The sequence below is a fragment of the Ambystoma mexicanum genome, chromosome 8 (genome assembly GCF_040938575.1).
Source record: "Ambystoma mexicanum isolate Mex_15411 chromosome 8, UKY_AmexF1_1, whole genome shotgun sequence".
Classification (NCBI taxonomy): Eukaryota; Metazoa; Chordata; class Amphibia; order Caudata; family Ambystomatidae; genus Ambystoma; species Ambystoma mexicanum.
The window spans coordinates 622758122-622777360 of NC_090929.1; the positions used below are offsets into that span (position 1 = coordinate 622758122).

General features: G+C 46.4%; 1 protein-coding gene across 11 annotated transcripts in view; it reads right to left on the bottom strand.

The window, feature by feature from the left end:
- SH2D5 (SH2 domain containing 5) overlaps positions 1-19239 on the bottom strand; it is a 518455-nt gene that overhangs the window by 314240 nt on the left and 184976 nt on the right. For 6 of the 11 annotated variants that reach the window (XM_069610337.1, XM_069610330.1, XM_069610327.1 and 3 more), the window contains one exon: positions 289-318. The exons of 4 other annotated variants lie outside the window; for them this stretch is intronic. The gene's annotated coding sequence lies outside the window, so the exon portion shown is untranslated. Of the gene's footprint in view, positions 1-288; positions 319-7853; positions 7957-19239 lie in introns of those variants that run through there. One more of the 11 variants, XM_069610331.1, reaches the window with a different exon arrangement.

Here is a 19239-nt window from a genome sequence, read left to right on the forward strand (position 1 = left end):
ATCCCCATTCCTCCCCGGAGGTGACATCTGTAACGCAGCACAGCCAGAGGTGCAGCTTGGGCTTGCGGACGGTCAACCCACATGGGAGACAGCCGCTCCCAGGGAAACACCAATGTTATGCTGGCATGGGGGGCAATTTGTGGCCTGACCCTGCAATTGTGTCCCAGCCCACCAACATATCTCCCCAGACGGCCCACTCCCACCCACACCATCAATAATCCAGCCCCAGTCCCACCCACCCGACGGACAATGGGCCCTAACCATAGAATAATAAAAAACAGTACTCACATAACGTTGCAGCTGCTCGCATAGAAAAAGCTATAAAGGAAACAAAAAACATTGGTTACCTATGGTCAGCCCAGCAAAAACAAATCATAACTAATACTCTCTGATCCCATCCCCCCTTTCAAGCCATCCCTGGTGGTCTACTGACCCTCACCCTCCAGTAAAAACACATGTGCCCCTTCCTAGGGGAAGATTGTCATATTGCACTAGAAATCTGCCCCCAGGGAGGGCTACATGAGAGTCCCCCCTCCATTTTGGGTGTGGGGGAGAGGGCCACCCCCCTTTCCATTACAAGCATCCGTGGTGGTTTAGTGTCCCCCCCCACACCTCCAACTAACTCATGTATATTTTTATAATTTCTTTTCTGTTTTGGCCCTTTCCATTGGGGCAGATGGGCACATTAGTGTTCCCATCTGCCCCCAGGGTGGGCAAAACGTACTGACCCATGCTTTGTGGGGCCATTCCAATGTTTTCTGGTGGCCCTCTCCCCCGCAACCCAAATGGATGGGGAGGCATCTCATGTGCTCCTTCCTAGGGGCAGATTGCACTAGCAATTTGCCCCAAGAGTGGGCTACATGAGATGCCCCCCATCCATTTGGGGTGGGGGGGTAGAGGGCCACCCCCTTTCCACTAAATACATCCATGGTGGTTTAGTGGCCCCCCACCCAAAACCCTTTTTTTTCTTTTTTTTTGCCTCTTCTGTGTGCCCACCTGCCCCCAGGATGGACAAAACATACTGAATAGTTGAACATTTTGGCAAAACGTAGATAATGCAGGGATACTTGTATGCACATCGCATACTGGGTGAATGAATGGATGGACTTTTTTTCTAATTATTTTTCCTCTCTGTTCCGTGAAGCGGATAATCAAGGATTTACTGATAAGTGTCTCCGGTCACAGGTAACAAATGAACGAACCGGTTAATGTCTGCCTGGCAGGATTCAAGCCGATTTGAGATATTTTAGGACCCATCACTTTTCTTTAAGGAAGCGGCAGACTTCCCTAAAGTTTTTCCTCCTCCACTATGTGTCGGTACTTATCACACTGACAGACAAGTAGTTCATGAAGTGTTAGACAATGCAGCATGTGCAGAACTATTTTAGTGTTGTTTTCAATGAACAGCAAAAAGACAAGAAATATTAGTTTATTTTCATTCATGTACTTTTAGAGAAGAGCAAACATAATGCCCATTGTTTTGTTGGCGATAGGCCTGCTAAAGGAATGCAGACTTGAATGGAATGTGCTCTATTTTGCATTTAGGTTTTATGTCTTAGGACAAGGGTATGCACTTGTGTGTCAGGGTATCAGGTGCCATGAGGGTGCATCCATACAGCAAGGGTATGCATTCAGTTGATAGGATAAGGATGTTTTTCTGACTGCCTCAGGCGATGGAGCAGCAGCGGATTAGGGCAAACACCCTGAACTGTCCTCCAGATGGACATTTAAAAAAACAAGGGAAAAGAGAAAACGGATCCATGTTTTTGGGACTGCCTTTACAAAGGAATTAATTGTTCATTATAAGAAATGCTATGGGCTGACCTCCAGATAGGCATTTGAAAAGGATTTAGGTTTGATACCTCTAGGATATATGTATATATGTTGGCCAACCGGATTTATTTTTTTTGTTCACACTTCTGTTGATAGATGTGTAAAAAGTTAGAATGTTTCATATCACATTTTGGTTTTACAGTGCTGCCAGGAGCACTCAACTGCTGAATTTGGTATGTGTTGCTGTTTTGTGGGTAAGTGTGTCGAAGTGCAGTAGTATGGGTGTTGTGTGTGCATGCAGACAAGGTGTAGTGCTGTGCTAGTGTGTTGGTACACTTGGTGATGGTTATAATGCAGAGAGGTTGTGGTGCGGTGCTGTGACGGGTGTGTGTGTAGAGAGTGTTTTTGCTGGCTCATACTCTTGTGGGAATTGTGATGTGGGTGATGATTAGGAGCCGATTGTATGGTTTGAGTCTTGCGTGTGAGGGTGAAAGTTGGTTGATTGCATACCCCTTCTTGTGTTGCTGCGCTTGGATATGGCTAGCACCACCCTCCCTGCGTGTTAGTTTGTTGGATATTGGTGGCATGGTTGGTTCGCCTAGGCCCTGCATTGACGAGGCATGTTGCACCCTGGTTCGATGACAGGCAATCTGCGGTTCCATCCCCTCTCGTTTTCCCACCTCTTGGTGTGTAGTTTGTTTCCTGTGTGTTTCCCCTTAGGGGTGTTTGTGCCAGGCCCTGTATCTGGGGGTGGCAGCCTGTGATGTGGAAGCAGTAGCGGCCGCCCTGGATCACGGGAGAAAGGAGAGGGTTGGGGAAGAGATCTGCCGGGTGCCAATGCTGGCCTTTAAGGGAAAGGAAAACAGGAAAAAAGACTACAGATCTCAGGATACCCCACGGAATACTGCATCAGGGAGTGGGCCCACCGATGGGAAAAGAAAGGAAACTAAGGAAAGGGAAAACCGGGGTTCCTTATCGTATCAGACCCACCAGAACAGACACGAAGTACAGGGTTAACCCACAACGGGCGGAGCAGGGAGGAGGTGGGGAATCGGGGTCAGGTGTGATAAAACCATTGCTGGGAACACCCGAGGCTGATTACGGGGGAGGAGCGGGACAAGGGTTAAAAGCAACTCCAAGAGACTCAGACGGGGTCTTCTCTTGCAGGAACAGCGCGTGGCGATGGGCGCCGCACCCGATTGGAGTGAGACCAGCGGAGAGTACGAGTGGACTTACTAATAAGAAGCGGAAAACCCACAGATTGGTGCCGTACCAGGTCCGAGGCTCAAGACAGCATTCCAGAGAAGAAAGGCGGCAACCGGAGGAAAAGTATTACGAGGTGTGAATTGTGGACAATTGCTATTTTATTTTATTTCGTTGGCCCGGCAGGCGAGCAGGTTGAGGGGTGAAAGCCTATACGCGCCGGGGATAGATAAGAGACTGTTTGGGACTTATAGAAGCATAACCACTGAATTGCACGTAAAGCAAGTCGCAGCACCAATGCCGGCGAGGTGAAAGGAACCGTCATCAGTTTGTCTGAATTCAATAACCTGTGAAGTGTTAGTTATGAACATAAACAACTTTGAAAGAAAAACCTCATTTGTCTCCGGCTGACTACTTAACCCAACCCCAGATGGAAGCTGTAGTGGAGGAATGCCTTTGTTTTATGAAGGGAGATGTGTGTGTTTGAATGCAGTGCTGTTGAATGCTGTGACAGTGCATCCGAGTGTATCGTGGGGTGTCTGGGGTGTGCATGTTGTTTTGGGTGGTGTAAGACTTTGTGTATGAAGGGAGATGCTTTGATATAAGATAGTCTTGTTCTGTCTGGCTGGCCATGGATGCATGCTGGTAGAATGTTGGTGAATGTTATGATAGGCATCTCAGGAGAATGTTGGGTGAGTGTTGTATCTGAGTGTTCTATTTGTGTCAGTTTGGGGCCTGAACTGGAGATGAGAGGATGGCCAGTGGGTGTCTGCTCGGGTCTACTTGTCTTCATGTCCTGTAATATACCTGCGAGTAACTGGAACTGTGCCTATAGACTTATGTATAATAAAGCTTCCTGGATTCACTTGAGAGGCTCCACAGCTGGTCTGTGTATGAATGAACTGAGCCCCACAAGGCCTTTATAACACACCGTTTTGTTTAGAGACACCCTGATCTTTTTGTGGGACGGGACCCCTTCACATGGAAGTGGACTACAGTGGTGCAGCATAAGGTGTCAGAGCAAAGCTTTAAGAGGGCGAACAATTAGCGGCTCATTACTGTTCGTTTATCCTATTCTCCTCACAGTCCTTACTAATCAATGTCTTATGGAACCTCCCCCACTCCCTAGGGGATTCCATGTTATGCCGTGCCCCACCAGCCTTTGGAGGCAAGGCCCGTGGGGAGACCCCCCCACCCCCACTACCATGTAGGCCACTCCTTTCCATCATACATTTTTCACGGAGGTTGCATTTACATATTATCTATAAAATGTGTCTCAGTTCACATTCGCATCCCTGTTGCATGCTAGAACAGGCATTCTATGCAGCAAGAATTTGCCCAAATACGGTATTAGGCTTACTCATCATTTTCTCTTTCTGTAACTGTGATAGGATGGGCAGGATGCTGAGAAATGTACACTACTACTTTCCGTATGGAATGAGTCATGTGTCTGTCGACAGACAAGGCGTAAGATTTTGTATTCTTTACTTGAGGCCTCTGGCTTCGTGTTCTGGTGGAGACAGGAATGTCAAACCACAGGATTTGTGGGGAATGGCCTGACTGGGGTGATGGTCCTGGTGCGTCAGCGCTGCTATGTGGGGAATAGCAGTCTGTGCTGGAGGTCGAGTTTGAGGGGCTTTGGCAGAGCTGTATGTGGTGGGTCTCCGTAATGAAACTGCAGGGCAGGGTGGCGGGCAGTAGTGAGCGGGCGTGTGTTTGGGGCTTTGCACTGAAATAAGGGTTGTTGCTTTTCGGGTTTGAGGCGCAGCAATGTGGTATTTTCAGAGCTATACCAACAATTATAAGATGAGCCGTGGGTATGTTTTTGCACGATGTTCTATCACAATTTAAATATTTTGTTAATAAATATGTTACTGGACTCAAGAATAAAGCAGGCCTCGTGCTCCAGTTGGCAAGTTACATAGCTGTTTCTTTTAGCTGTTTCTGTACATTAAGCATTTAGCTTGGCAGCCTAAAGAGGTGGGGATGTGTAGTTATTAATAGACCTGCCGAAAAAATATCCGAATCCTCTTTTATTTTCACTCTGGCTAACCCCACACATACACAATAGCTTTGTCAATAGAAAACAGTAGAGCTGCTCCACACCTTGTGACGCGGGGTAAGTGATAGCCAAGACAGGGAGTGCTAGAGTTCACTACATAACTAACAGTTGTATGCTAAAGGGAAGCCTACGTTGCTGGTTTGAAAATGGAGGCAAACATTGGCCTGGTCGTTTCAACAGGGTACATGTTTGATCCTTCTAATGTGTTTCAAGCATCGAATGTGGAATGAAGGCTATAGATCTATACAATGAACAAGATTTGGCTGAAACATGACAGAGTATATTAATTGGATTACAGAGTATATTAATTGGATTAATAGACTAAAGGGTACCTGACAAATAATCAAGATTGTGACTTAAGTTTATTAATTATCCCGTTCTGTGGATGGTACTATTAACATGTATATAACTATTACATGGCCTGCGGTAGCAGCCCTGTAGTTATGGTTAAGTTGCCCAACACATAGCAAGAGCACTTTTTAGGCGGCTTATAACTTCGCCCCCCATCCCCCGCCAGATGAATCCTCACAAAACTTTGCAAAAGAAGTTTATGGCCCAGTCAGATTGATCCTGCGAAGTTTGGTGAGGTTTCCTCAAGGGTGGGCAAAGTTATAGGCTGGGTCCCAAAATGTGTGGTTTTTCCCATAGGCACAATGGAAAGAAAATGTGCTCACGTCTACAGCCCAAACCGCTGGATGGATTTTCACCAAATTTGCGGCAGGAGCGGTGGGTTGGGCTCGAAAGCGGGCTTTTGTAAATTTGGTGTAAATCCGTCCAGTAGTTTTTTTAAAATGAGCAAAAAGTAGGCCAAAAAAATCGATATCTGGGTTCGGTACGCACAGGGGTGGGCGTGATGTTCGCGGACATTGGACGCACTTGCTGATTGGATGGTGAAGAGGGGGAGGTGTGTCAGATTTTTGGGGAACGCCTGCCATGTTGTATATGCTGCTGTCCGCTAACATTACGGTAAAAACATATTAAAAAACACAACATTGCACTTGTCAAACTAATGAAACTATCTCTGGGGAGGTGAGGGCTGATGAGGATGGGATGGCATATGGCCTTAAAAAGCCAAAAAACGGGTGTTTTTCCTCCCTGATGTCCGTGAACAGTCCTGTGACATTTGTGAACATAACATATTCGATGTTCAGGGCCTCTATGCTTATTTGTGCATTACAGGGTTGGTGAAAAGCAGTTTTTGGATGGCTTATAACTTTAGCGCCACTCAATGAAACTGCATGAAATTTTTGAATTTCATTCTAGACCTCACTCTGAATGGTTCTGCAAAGTGTGGTGCTGTTTTGTCAAGAGGGAACATAATTAAATGGTGGGTCCCAACATATTTGAAAGGCTTATAAAAGTGGTGCCATTTGACAAGTCTGCACATCAGTTTGCAAAAAGATTTTAGACCTAGATATGAATGTTTTTGCAAAGTTTGGTGGGATTTTCTCAAGAGAGGGCAACAATAGAGGGGGGTCTGAACATTTTTAGATGGCTTAACTTGAAAACATCTGGAAAACACATTTTGGTTCATTTGGTGGTGGAAAGACGGGCTTGAAGGAAAAAGGCTGGGCAGGTGCCGTAGCTGCCTGCCGGGTAGTTGTGGACAGCGTTCTCAACAGACAGCTTGGGAAAAACATTTGGGGTTATTTGATGGCTGAAAGAGGGCGTATAAATGGTAGCACAGTGAAATGAAGGTTATGTAGAGCTGTTTTTATAGGTGAAAAGGGTTTGGAAATGTCACCGATCGCGCTGTCATTTTTGGCGTCCACTGACATAATTTCAATTGCGCGGGGGTTGGGGTGAGTTTCATTAGTTGACCGTGTATGATAGGTACTTGTTATGCAGTTAATTATGTTGTGGTCAGTGGCTAGATTCTAGGGCCATCCCCCCCAGAATATGTGCACTGGGTACAATGACAACAGTAATAGTATGTGTATTGTAATTATAGATAATGTAGTAGAAGGCCAGAATGATCATAGTAGCACTATGTGTAAAGTAATTGTCCGTAATGTAGTGGGAGTATAAAGTGTTTGTAATATCAGGTATTATGAAATTGAGTCATTGAGAGAAAAAAAGCAAAATACAATTAGTTGCAGGTAAACAGTGGTGAGACACTTCCGTAAGTGCACTACACGTTCAAACATATAAGCATATTGTTACATGTTGATGTTCAATAACACATGCATTGGTCTATGGCACTCGCCTTACCCTTACATACCCCCCGCCTGTGATGGTGTGCTCGCAAGGGGGCAGGGTGGATGGAGACGCTGAAGGTGTGGTACACCATGTGCATCAGAAAGCTATTTTATGCACTGTGACTATTCTGCAAATGGACACTGCACTGCTGGTGTGTGCAGCCTCTCCTTTGAAGACCTTGTTCCTGCAATGAATATATGTACGAGCCCATTGAATGTTGTCCCAGGCCTATTGCGCTTACCTCATTCTTATCGTCGTCCTCTTACTTTTACCTAGAAGCTGAACGTGTGCAGAGCAATGGTATTTGTAGGCTGTACTATTGCAACAGACTTTTCTTAATTTACCCACTTACTTTCACGGACTAGTCCAGGTAATTTGCATTAAGGATGCACCGACTTATCATTGGCCTAAAGACCAGGGGCCATATATTAGATTATTGGTCTTTAACCTTTACTTGGCACCTGTAGTGCACCTAATGTCTACATTGCTATCTAACTTTAAATGTTATACAGATGAAAAGCTTCAAGCTGTGTGCTGCAACCTCTGCTGTCCTATCTCGTTTGTTGCAGACTGTGTATATGCGAATTAGGAATGGTGGGCATCCAACAATGCGTACCTTAATGCCAGTAAGGGTGAGATAATTTTGCTTAGACCCCTGCTACTGCTTTCCCTATTTCACTCCAGCTGTCCTCTTTGGGTCTTGTAGCTGCGCCTTCCTGTGAGAAAAAAAAACGTGGTGTTATCTTTCACTCCACCCTGTCGTGTATGCTCACGTTATGGACATGTTGAAGAAGTTACACTACCAGCCGCAGCCACTAAGAGGTATTGTTGCTTTTGTCACTCTCCCTCAGAACCTCACTGTCGTAAGAGCTATAGTTTTGTCTAGGCTGGACTATTGTAACAGCCTCTTTGTAAATGTCACTGCCTCTACTCTTCAACCTCTGCAACTTATCCAGACAGCACTGCAAGACTTATGCTTGGCCTTAACTGAAGGGATGATATATTTATAGTCCTGAAATCTTTACACTTGCGGCAATTTGTAGCTGCAAGGATGAATTTCAAGGCCATCTGTATTGTTCACAAGGCTTTCGGGGGCTAGGTACCACACTACTTTCAAGTTTATCTTCTTAAGCATTTTTTGTTGTTCGGCTGTTTACTCCTGCACCTCTAACTCTTTGAGGGTTAAGCGCTTCTGTAGGTAGAGAGTGGGGGTGTAGGGGGTTGATTTCTCTACTTGTGTGGTGAATTCCTCTGGAAATGATTTCCTGTCTCTCTGAAACCAGAGCAGGAACATCTCAGGGTCTGCACGTAATCTTATGCTTCTGCTTTCTGTGTGTCTTTCCCCTGCGGAAGTTTTTGTTCTGCGGCACTAACTGGTTACCTGACCATACGGTAAATGTTATGGGGACTAGGTTGCCTTATCACTAGTAGCTCCATGCACTGTGTCCGGGCTCACCATGTACTATTGACTGTATTTTCAAGCACATGGTGCCATGCCTATTTGCACTTACTTATAACTGGGCACCCCAGCGTCACTTATTGGAGGTTCGTTATTGCACTGTCGCATTGCACCGCCCTGCCACTTCTGCTCTCCTTTTCTGCTGCACCTGCATGATATGCACGACAGAAGGCTTAGTAAGATCATTTATGCTGTTTCCTTTTGTTGTATTGTAAATGTATTGTAAACAGGCGCGTTGATACCAGTAAAATGGAAGTAAATATTGTGATATGTGGTTCACTTGAAATATTTGGTTGTTTTTGTACTACACTGTTTGCCAATAATAGTATTAATTGTTGTGGCATGTGTTTCCAGAAACAACACTGATTCGGGCACGCTGTGAATGCAAAATGAAGGGTGGCATTGTTATGTGTCCTTCAAAACACTGGACTAAGAATTTGTGGGAGTAAATGTGTTGACAATTCGCGAAGAAATAATAACATTCACTGTATTAAAAGCAGACAACGGAAAGTAAAGATTCTATTTCAGAAAACTGTGCTGTGAAGCAGTTGGTTCTTTACAGCATCGGAAAAATAGATTCGCAAAACGCAATGTAAGCAACATTTTAAGTGAAAGCTATTGATGTGTGTAAAGTGTATTGTCTGCCATATGATAAACACTGTGACGGATGAATGTTCATTTTGCAACAAAGAGTAGACGTTGTACATGTTACGTGCAAGTTTAATTAATAACCAAAATTAGAATGTATTTGTATATTTAATTGTAAAGTGCTTACTGAAATATGTTTTTCTGTTATCTATTTTACATAGTTATATACTCCCGCTCGGTGCGTGACATGGGTTCAGTCTACGCCGACGGCTTCTTTAACAGTGTTTGGACAATAATTAGCAACAACGGATATGTTATAAGTATTGTGTGGGATGATTGTCAGTCAAGAATTTGTCCTTTTGCGGTTGCAGTAACAAGAAGCAACATGGTTGCATACAGGTTCTAATAAAGTGCGGATGCGAATGTGTTGCATTTATTTCTATTTTAAAGCAGTAATTTGTCCATCCACAATCGAACGCCATGCACACAGTTTATTGGTTGCTTATGGAAAATAATTTCTGGTGGAGAATGCAAAGACTTGCATTTATGGTTCGATGATTGGATTTGGCAGTAGAAGATTACAGTCAGTGGTCGAAGTGTACGAAAAGAAGCAGAGGAACTATGTTGCCTACTGGCCTGTACCCGCTGCCCACAAATAACATTGCACGCCCCCTCCCACACGCCATACAAACCCCTAAACAAATGCGCCTGCTGTTTAAGGGAACGTTCAGTGCAGTGCACTGAAGTGCAAGTTTCACCTTCTTCCTACACTTTTATTTTAATACGAAACCATTCCGAAACGGTTTCTTTTTAAAAAGTAAAGGAGCACTGCTCCCAACCACTCCCGCCCACTTCGATACTGATTCCAGTTGACAGTTTGAGTGAAAATGTGAACGCTGCGATGTTCGGTAGCTATGAGCTGGTTCGAAAAACTCAACAAAGTTTTTGTGGCCTTAAGTGAATGTTTTCATTATTGTGTCAAAATAAAAAGTATTTCTTAAGGTCCCCACTATTGCTGTTTTGTTCAGAATAAAATGCTTCTATCATTTCTGTAAAGAAAGACCAAAGTTTTGTGTTTGTTGTGGATGCTTGTGTTTATGTTCCTTGTTCTGCGTAACATAACGTTATGACGTTGGTGATGACCTTGTACGTTTGGCTACGTTGCCCACTAACGTCATTGAAATAGGTTATTCTGAGCTTATAGTGATGTTAGCGTTAGGGGCGGGCGAAAGTAATGATTGTCATGCGGCACTTTGAAGTTCAGCCGATAGAATCTTATTGAGTTTATCTACTTTATTGAACATGTTAGTAGATGGATTGTATAAGATTGCTTTATTAGTTCTATCTTTTAACTGTGAGAGGTGGTTCTTAAAGGAACCTTTCTTCCTTTTTTGTGCAGGAAAGGTCACAATGTGAGGTGAGAAATTAGGGAATATGCACCAAACAGTAATATGGAGGGGCAGGTGGACAGGGGAGGATGTTGCACGTGTGTTACATCTAGGGTAGGGGGCAGTGTTTTTCATGCTCTTTGATTACAGCTTCAAAAGCACTTCAAAATGGTTCCCCGTGCAAAGTCGTGTGTTGCAGTATATACAGAGGACTGTTGTCTTATAAAGATATGGATCAACAGCTTCTTTTATTGCATGCCAGGTAGGTGGTGGGATTTTGTGCCCACAAAAGTAGGCAGTGGGGTTTTAGTACTGGTTGCGTAATATGAGGTGGAGCAAGATAGCCTAGTATTTACTAAGAGAGGAACAGCCTTTCTGAGAGCATTGCGATGGTTGGATTGGGTGTGGCGGTGCATTGATGTGGTCTCGTAGAAGTAGTGTCCAAGTAAACCAGTGCATTTCTCTTTCGTAGCTTTAGCCATTGGTACATTCCCAACAGTGGTAAAGAACTGCCACACTCATGATTCTTTCTTGGTGCAAGATGTAGGCACTTCCTCTACCTCCTTTTCTTGATTCACTTCATTATTTTTGGAAGTGCTGCACTTTTTCTGTTGTGTTCGTCCTCCAGTTGGCCGTGGTGATAGTGGCTCTTGTGGAGGAGGGATGGCAGTAGATGATGCAATTGTTAAGATAAATAGCAGTTTTTCTAATATTCTTCGAAGTATGTGCTGTGTGCTAGATTGTTAGTGGCTAATGATTAAGAATAGGTTTAGGAGCTGTTCAAAGGTACATTTTGACCTTGAAAGTTGCTTGATCAGCAGAGAGTGCCGTTCTGAACTATCCGCGAAGCACAGACCTGATCACGAAGTGCTGACGCATTCGCAAACACGTCATCATGCTGTTCATGAGGTCACGTGAGGCTGTTTGCAGGGTCCGTGATGACGTTAGACATTCGCGGACACTGACGGACCCAAATGCAGTGGAAAAAGTTGCAAAAAGTGTATAGAAATGTTAAAAATGATGCTAGAAGGTGGGGAATGGCAGAGTTGTAAGGTGAAACTTAGTATATTGGACAAAAATATTGCTATATTGGGGTAAGTATGATTTTAGTAATTTGTAAGAAATTAGCATGTACTGGTAAAAACCCATGAAATTCACTGAAAAAACGTTTTAAAGGGACATTGGGCCTCATCACAACCCAGGCAGTAAGTTACCGCCTGGCCCGTGACTTTACCACCATGGCGTAAACTACGTTTACGCCATGGTGGTTGGCGGATTTACCGCCCCATTCCAACCTTGGCGGGGCGGTAAATCCCCATTTTCCCATTTACCCTTCCCCATTCCCATTTTGCCCCATAGGGCATAATGGGAGTGGGGAAGGCGTTAATTACGCCACCGTAAATTACGGTGGCGTAATTAACTCCATGGTCCCTTAGCGCCATGGATTTTAACACCTGCTAAAAGCAGGTGTTAAGTCCGCCATGGCGCTAAGGGACCTCGTACTCAGGCGGTAAGGCTCGGCGCTGTTTACGCCGCCGTAAAACCCTTACCGCCTGAGTTGTAATGAGGCCCATTATGGTTAAGTTGCACTAATATAAACCAATGCTATCCACTGAAAAAACTTTTTTAAAGGGACATTATGGTTAAGTTGCACTAAAACAAATCTATGCAATTCACTGAAAATACTTCGTTAAAGGGATGTTATGTTTAAGTTGCACTGATAAAAACCTATGAAATGCAATGAAAAAACTTTGTTAAAGGGACATTATGGTTAAGTTGCGACCCGCGCCACTGCACCTACTCCTCTTTCCATCTGCGGAGCAGGTGAGTGCGCCCCCATCCGCGACCCCATTCGGCGTCCCTTTTTGTGTTTCTCCAGCCCACGGCCCTGCATTGCCACGTGGTTCCCTCCTCTCCCTTCCGGCATCCTTCGTCTGCCTGCCCGCCTCCCAGCCCGCCCCCCACCCCTGATTGGTCACCAAGCTTTGCCTTACTGGGTCTAGCGACCCGCGCCACTGCACCTACTCCTCTTTCCATCTGCAGGGCAGGTGAGTGCGCTCCCATCCGCGACCCCATTCGGCGTCCCTTTTTGTGTTTCTCCAGCCTCCGGCCCCGCATTGCCCCATGGTTCCCTCCTCTCCCTTCCGGTATCCTTCGTCGGCCCGCCCGCCGCCCAGACTGATTGGTCACCAAGCTTTGCCTTACTGGGTCTAGCGACCCGCGCCACTGCACCTACTCCTCTTTCCATCTGCGGAGCAGGTGAGTGCGCCCCCATCCGCGACCCCATTTGGCGTCCCTTTTTGTGTTTCTCCAGCCCCCGGCCCCGCATTGCCCCGTGGTTCCCTCCTCTCCCTTCCGGCATGCTTCGTCTGCCCGCCCGCCTCCCAGCCCGCCCCACCACCCCTCCCTAGTCCAGCTCCCACCCCCGACCCGCCCATCCCTCCCCTCATCACTGCTCTGTCCAGGGCAGCCCTCTGCCCGGCAGCCCCCAGTGGCTAAGGACCCCAAGGCCAAGGGCGGCTCCAACAGAGGCGGCTCCAGGAAGTGTCAGCAGGTGTCCACAGGGGAAGCCAAGTTAGCCACCTGACTCCGACAAAACCGTAAGTCTTGGCCTGGGTGGGGGGTAGAGCAATTACTCTACTCCAAAAGCTCCTGCCACTCTAACCTACATTTCAATGGCCCACAATATAACGTCAACTAAAGATTGCTAGCACAAGCCACTTAGATGGAATCTCTAATATCCTCGCTATGAAAACGGAATCTAGAACTGTCCCCATTCGCATTTAAATATAAGCCTAATGCCCCTCTGAGAAAGATACATTAGAATTGCTCCCACTCTCATCGGAAGTGTACCCAACAGCCTCTCTGTGAAAGCCGATTTAGAATTGTCCCCACCTGCTTTAGATTCGTACCCAACTGCGTTAGAAGCTGCGCCCAATAGCCTCTCGGCGAAAGTTGAACTTAGATCTGTTCCCACTGCATTTAGAAGTCCCATCAGCCTCCCTGAGAAAGTCGAATCTAGAATTGTCCCCTCCTGCATTCAGAATTGTACCCAATTGCATTTAAATGTGTACTCAGTTGCTTTTAAAAGCTGTGCCCATTTAGCCTCTCTGTGAAAGTTGAATTTAGAACTGTCCCCACCTGCATTAGAATTGTTCCCACCCGCATTTAGAAGTGTACCCAATTGCAATTAAATGTGTACTCAGTTGCCTTTAAAAGCTGCGCCCATTTAGCCTCTCTGTGAAAGTTGAATTTAGAACTGTCCCCACCTGCATTAGAATTGTTCCCACCTGCATTAGAATTGTTCCCACCTGCATTTAGAAGTGTACCCAATTGCATTTAAAAGTGTACTCAGTTGCATCTAGAAGCTGCACCCAATTAGCCTCTCTCTGAAAGTTGAATTTAGAATTGTCCGCACCTGCACTAGAATTGTTACCACCTGCATTAGAATTGTTCCCACCTGCATTTAGAAGTGTACCCAATTGCATTTAAATGTGTACTCAGTTGCTTTTAAAAGCTGCGCCGATTTAGCCTCTCTGTGAAAGTTGAATTTCGAACTGTCCCCACCTGCATTAGAATTGTTCCCACCCGCATTTAGAAGTGTACCCAATTGCATTTAAATGTGTACTCAGTTGCCTTTAAAAGCTGTGCCCATTTAGCCTCTCTGTGAAAGTTGAATTTAGAACGTCCCCACCTGCATTAGAATTGTTCCCACCCACATTTAGAAGTGTACCCAATTGCATTTAAAAGTGTACTCAGTTGCATCTAGAAGCTGCGTCGGATAGCCTCCCTGTGAAAGTTGAATTTAGAATTGTCCCCACCTGCATTAGAATTGTTCCCACCTGCATTAGAATTGTTCCGACCTGCATTTAGAAGTGTACCCAATTGCATTTAAATGTGTACTCAGTTGCTTTTAAAAGCTGTGCCGATTTAGCCTCTCTGTGAGAGTTGAATTTCGAACTGTCCCCACCTGCACTAGAATTGTTCCCACCTGCATTTAGAAGTGTACCCAATTGCATTTAAAAGTGTACCCAGTTGCATTTGGAGGCTGCGTCGGATAGCCTCCCTGTGAAAGTTGAATTTAGAATTGTCCCCACCTGCATTAGAATTGCTCCCACCTGCATTAGAATTGTTCCCACCTGCATTTAGAAGTGTACCCAATTGCATTTAAAAGTGTACCCAGTTGCATTTGGAGGCTGTGCCGGATAGCCTCCCTGTGAAAGTTGAATTTAGAATTGTCCCCACCTGCATTTAGGCGTGTACCCAATTGCATTTAAAAGTGTACTCAGTTGCATCTAGAAGCTGCACCCAATTAGCCTCTCTCTGAAAGTTGAATTTAGAATTGCTCCCACCTGCATTAGAATTGTTCCCACCTGCATTAGAATTGTTCCCACCTGCATTTAGAAGTGTACCCAATTGCATTTAAAAGTGTACTCAGTTGCATCTAGGATCTGCACCCAATTAGCCTCTCTCTGAAAGTTGAATTTAGAATTGTCCCCGCCTGCATTAGAATTGTTCCCACCTGCATTAGAATTGTTCCCACCTGCATTTAGAAGTGTACCCAATTGCATTTAAAAGTGAACTCAGTTGCAACTAGAAGCTGCACCCAATTAGCCTCTCTCTGAAAGTTGAATTTAGAATTGCATTTAAAAGTGTACCCAGCTGCATTTGGAGGCTGCGCCGGATAGCCTCCCTGTGAAAGTTGAATTTAGAATTGTCCCCACCTGCATTAAAATTGTTCCCACCTGCATTAGAATTGTTCCCACCTGCATTTAGAAGTGTACCCAATTGCATTTAAAAGTGTACTCAGTTGCATCTTAGAGGCTGCACCCGATTGCCTCTCTCTGAAAGTTGAATTTAGATCTGTTACCACCCGCACTAGAACTATGCCCACCTGCATCTAGAACTATACCCATTCACAGTTAGAAGTGTACTCAGTTGCATTTGGAGGCTGTGCCGGATAGCCTCCCTGTGAAAGTTGAATCTAGAATTGTCCCCTCCTGCATTTAGAAGTGTACCCAATTGCATTTAAAAGGATACTCAGTTACATTTTAGAGGCTGTCCCCAATAGCCTCTCTGCAAAAGTTGAATTTAGATTTGTTCCCATCCGCATTCAGAAGTGTACCCAATTGCAGTTAGAAGTGTACTCAGTTGCATTCAGAGGCCGCGCCAGATAGCCTCCCTGTGAAAGTTGAATTTAGATCTGTTACCACCTGCTTTAGAACTGTTCCCACCAGCATTAAGAAGTGTACCCAATTGCAGTTGGAAGTTGCGCCGGATAGCCTCTCTGAGAAAGTTGAATTAGAATTGTGCCCTCTTGCATGTAGAAGTACACCCAACCTCATTTAGAAGTGTACCCAACTACTCTTAGAGGCTGCACCCTATAGCCTCTCTGTACAAGATGAGTTTAGAACTGTTCCCACCTGCATTTAGAAGTGTACCCAGCTGCACCTGAAAGTTTTGCACCCAATAACCTCTCTAAAAACGTTGATTTTAGGGGGGGGGCTGTTGCGCGCAACTAAAATGGCCGCCTGATTGGAGTGCTCCGATCCCGAGAACATCCTTAACATAAATTAATCCTGTTTGGGGCCATGAAGATAGGATACGACTACGTCAGCTGATATCGGCATCCCTACTGCACGTTGTGTGCAAATCCTGTGTGAAACCGCGGAGGAGTTCAGAGCTTTGTTTCGCGGGGCGGCCCGCTCGGCTGACTACAAGCCGCCCCTGAGAACCGGAAGAGTCACATGCCAGACCGGGGCTCTGCAGACGCCGGAGGGCCGTGTGGGGGAGGGGCGCTGATCCTGGCGGCTGATCCCGGTGGCGCTTCCTTGGTACGCAGGCCTGCAGGCAGACCGTGTGTGTTGGTGCCGAGGTCCCTGCAAGACGAAGATCGTCTGCTGCTACTGCCCACCTCCCGAACGGCTGCTGGGTAGACGCGCGGTCTCCCAAGCAGGGCCCCAGCTGGCTCTGTGGGTCTGTCGCCGATCGGGTTCCGACTCACGCTACGAAAGCAGGAGAGGGGCTTGAAAGGGCACGGACCCAGCTACATCGGAGCATATATACAGCGTTAATATCCTTTTATCCGTCAATCGGATACGCCGATTGACGTGGGAGAGCACGATACATCCGTAGAGGGGACCTTGCGCTATATTATACCGGCAAAACCTCCGTGCTGTTAACTTGTGGGTGCTGCCCCTTGCTTTGTTTTGTTGCTGGGAGGAGGCCTGTACATCTCTACTGATCCTTTAGCAGACCTGCACCATCGGGAGAAGTATGTGATCCGCAGCACTTGGCTCCCTAACTGCGCCACAAGTGGCTGGACATCGGTTGTCATGGACGAGCGCTAAAGGTGACCCGACACACTACCAGCAATCCGTTGGTGGGTCGTGGAGAGGCTTGTGGCTGGCGTGAGTGGTGGTAGTCCTCCATATATAAGAACAGGTGCGATCAGAGGCGCTGCTGCCGCGCCCCAGCTCAGCCCCAGACCCACCAAGATACTTTGGTTGGCAGCTCCTATAACGGGCATAACCCCTGCCTGGGATTCACCTTCAACCTACATTATCAGACAGGATACAAGGGAACATTACCGCATGCTAGATCAGAACCCATGCAAAACGACTCCTTTGGGTTTTGTGAGTTGATATACCGGCACTCATCGTATACTATAACAGAACCATCTGCACGAACGATACTATACCATTGTGTGAGTCTGGCCTGACCCACGTCATCGGGCCTTGTTCTGTAAAGACGGCTCATGGGCCGATACGATAAGAAAAGCGCAGGAGGGAAAAAAACTGGCCCGATGGACTCCTTTGCCAGCTCCCAACCTCAGGGGACACCGGCAGCCACAACCATGGAAAATGACACACTTGCTGAGACGGGGCAGGACGCCAGAGAAGACCGTCTTATGACCATGGTGCAGAACGGCTTCCTAGCTGTGAATGTCAAGCTAGACGATATTGTTTCGAACATCAGCTCCCTCAAGGCTAGAGTGGACAAGGAAAGCTCTCGCATTACAGAGGCCGAAAGCAGAATCAGTATTAACGAGGATGCGATAACACAGCATGGCCGTGACATAGCACAGCTTAAAAGTGAACTACGCAACACTCAAGCAAAATGCGAGGACCTTGAATCTAGATGCAGGAGAAACAATATCTGTGTTGTCTGCGTTCCAGAATCCTTCTGCAAGGGCCCGATGGAGAGACAGGTAGAGGCCCTGTTGAAAACCCTTCTTGGAGCGGAATCCTTCTCTGACCACTTTCTGGTTGAGAGGGCTCACCGTACACTTGCGCCACCGCCCAAGCCCTGGGCACCACCGCGCACGATCATTGTCCGTCTTCTCAATTATAGAGACAGAGACACGGTGCTCAGGCTGTCCAGGGAAAAGGGCTCCCTGCAGTACGAAGGCAACAAAGTCCACATATATCCTGATTTTTCGACAAATGTCCAGATCCAGCGCAGATCCTATGAACAGGCCAAAAAGCTCTTGAGATTGCGCCGTATCCCGTATGCCCTCATCTTCCCGGCAAAATTGCGGATCCAACATGGAGGCAGATCGCATTTCTTCGAGAACCCGGCGGATGCCATTTCGTATATTGAGTCGTCCATCCCCATGCCTCCGGAAGATTATCCACAAGACCGAAATAGGCCCTCGCGACGGGGGGATGACATCCCGGACTCAGCAGACTGAATTGAGACTATGGAAACATCCTGTTCAAGCTATGTGGCTGACCCTCTTGGGTATAACGGCCCCAGTTGTTATTGTGTTGTGTGTTGTTTTCCATGGTTGTGGCTGCCGGTGTCCCCTGAGGTTGGGAGCTGGCAAAGGAGTCCATTGGGATCTTGAGCCTCTACTGATGGAGGCCTGGCGACTGCGACCAGCTACCCTCAGGAACGCTCCACAGGTTATGGGGGAAGGGATACATCATCGGGTGGGGGTTGGAGAAGGGCACAAGTTGTTGCCACAGTTGGCAAATGTTTTAAAATGCAGAGTCAGGTTGCAACGGGTACGACAGTTATGGTTTGTGGCACGGGCGAACTACTTCACTCATTGACATTGACATTATACTATGGTACTGAGTGACAAAGGTGTAAGTGTTAAACTCCTTTCATGGAACATACGAGGTTTGAACAACCCAATTAAATCTAGAAAAATCGCAGCATATGTTACCAGACATAGCCCCCAGATTATACTGTTGCAGGAGACGCACGCACTAGGGCAGGTTTGCTCCAATTTCCTGTCTAGGTGGGGCCCTCTGAGATATTACACCGAATACTCCTCCCAATCTAGAGGAGTCCTCAACCTAATACACCCGAAACTGGACTTCCGCACTCATGACGTTAAGATTGATCAACAGGGAAGATATGTGTTGGTATGGGGAGAGCTGGCAGGGCGAAATATGGTCTTGGTTAACACGTACGGCCCCAATATTGACGACCCTGAATTCTATAATGCCATACATAATATATTGATTGAAGCTGGAGATAGTGCGGTGGTCTGGGGGGGAGATTTCAATACAATCCTTGACACATCTCTTGACAGGTCTACAACGACATACAGACCC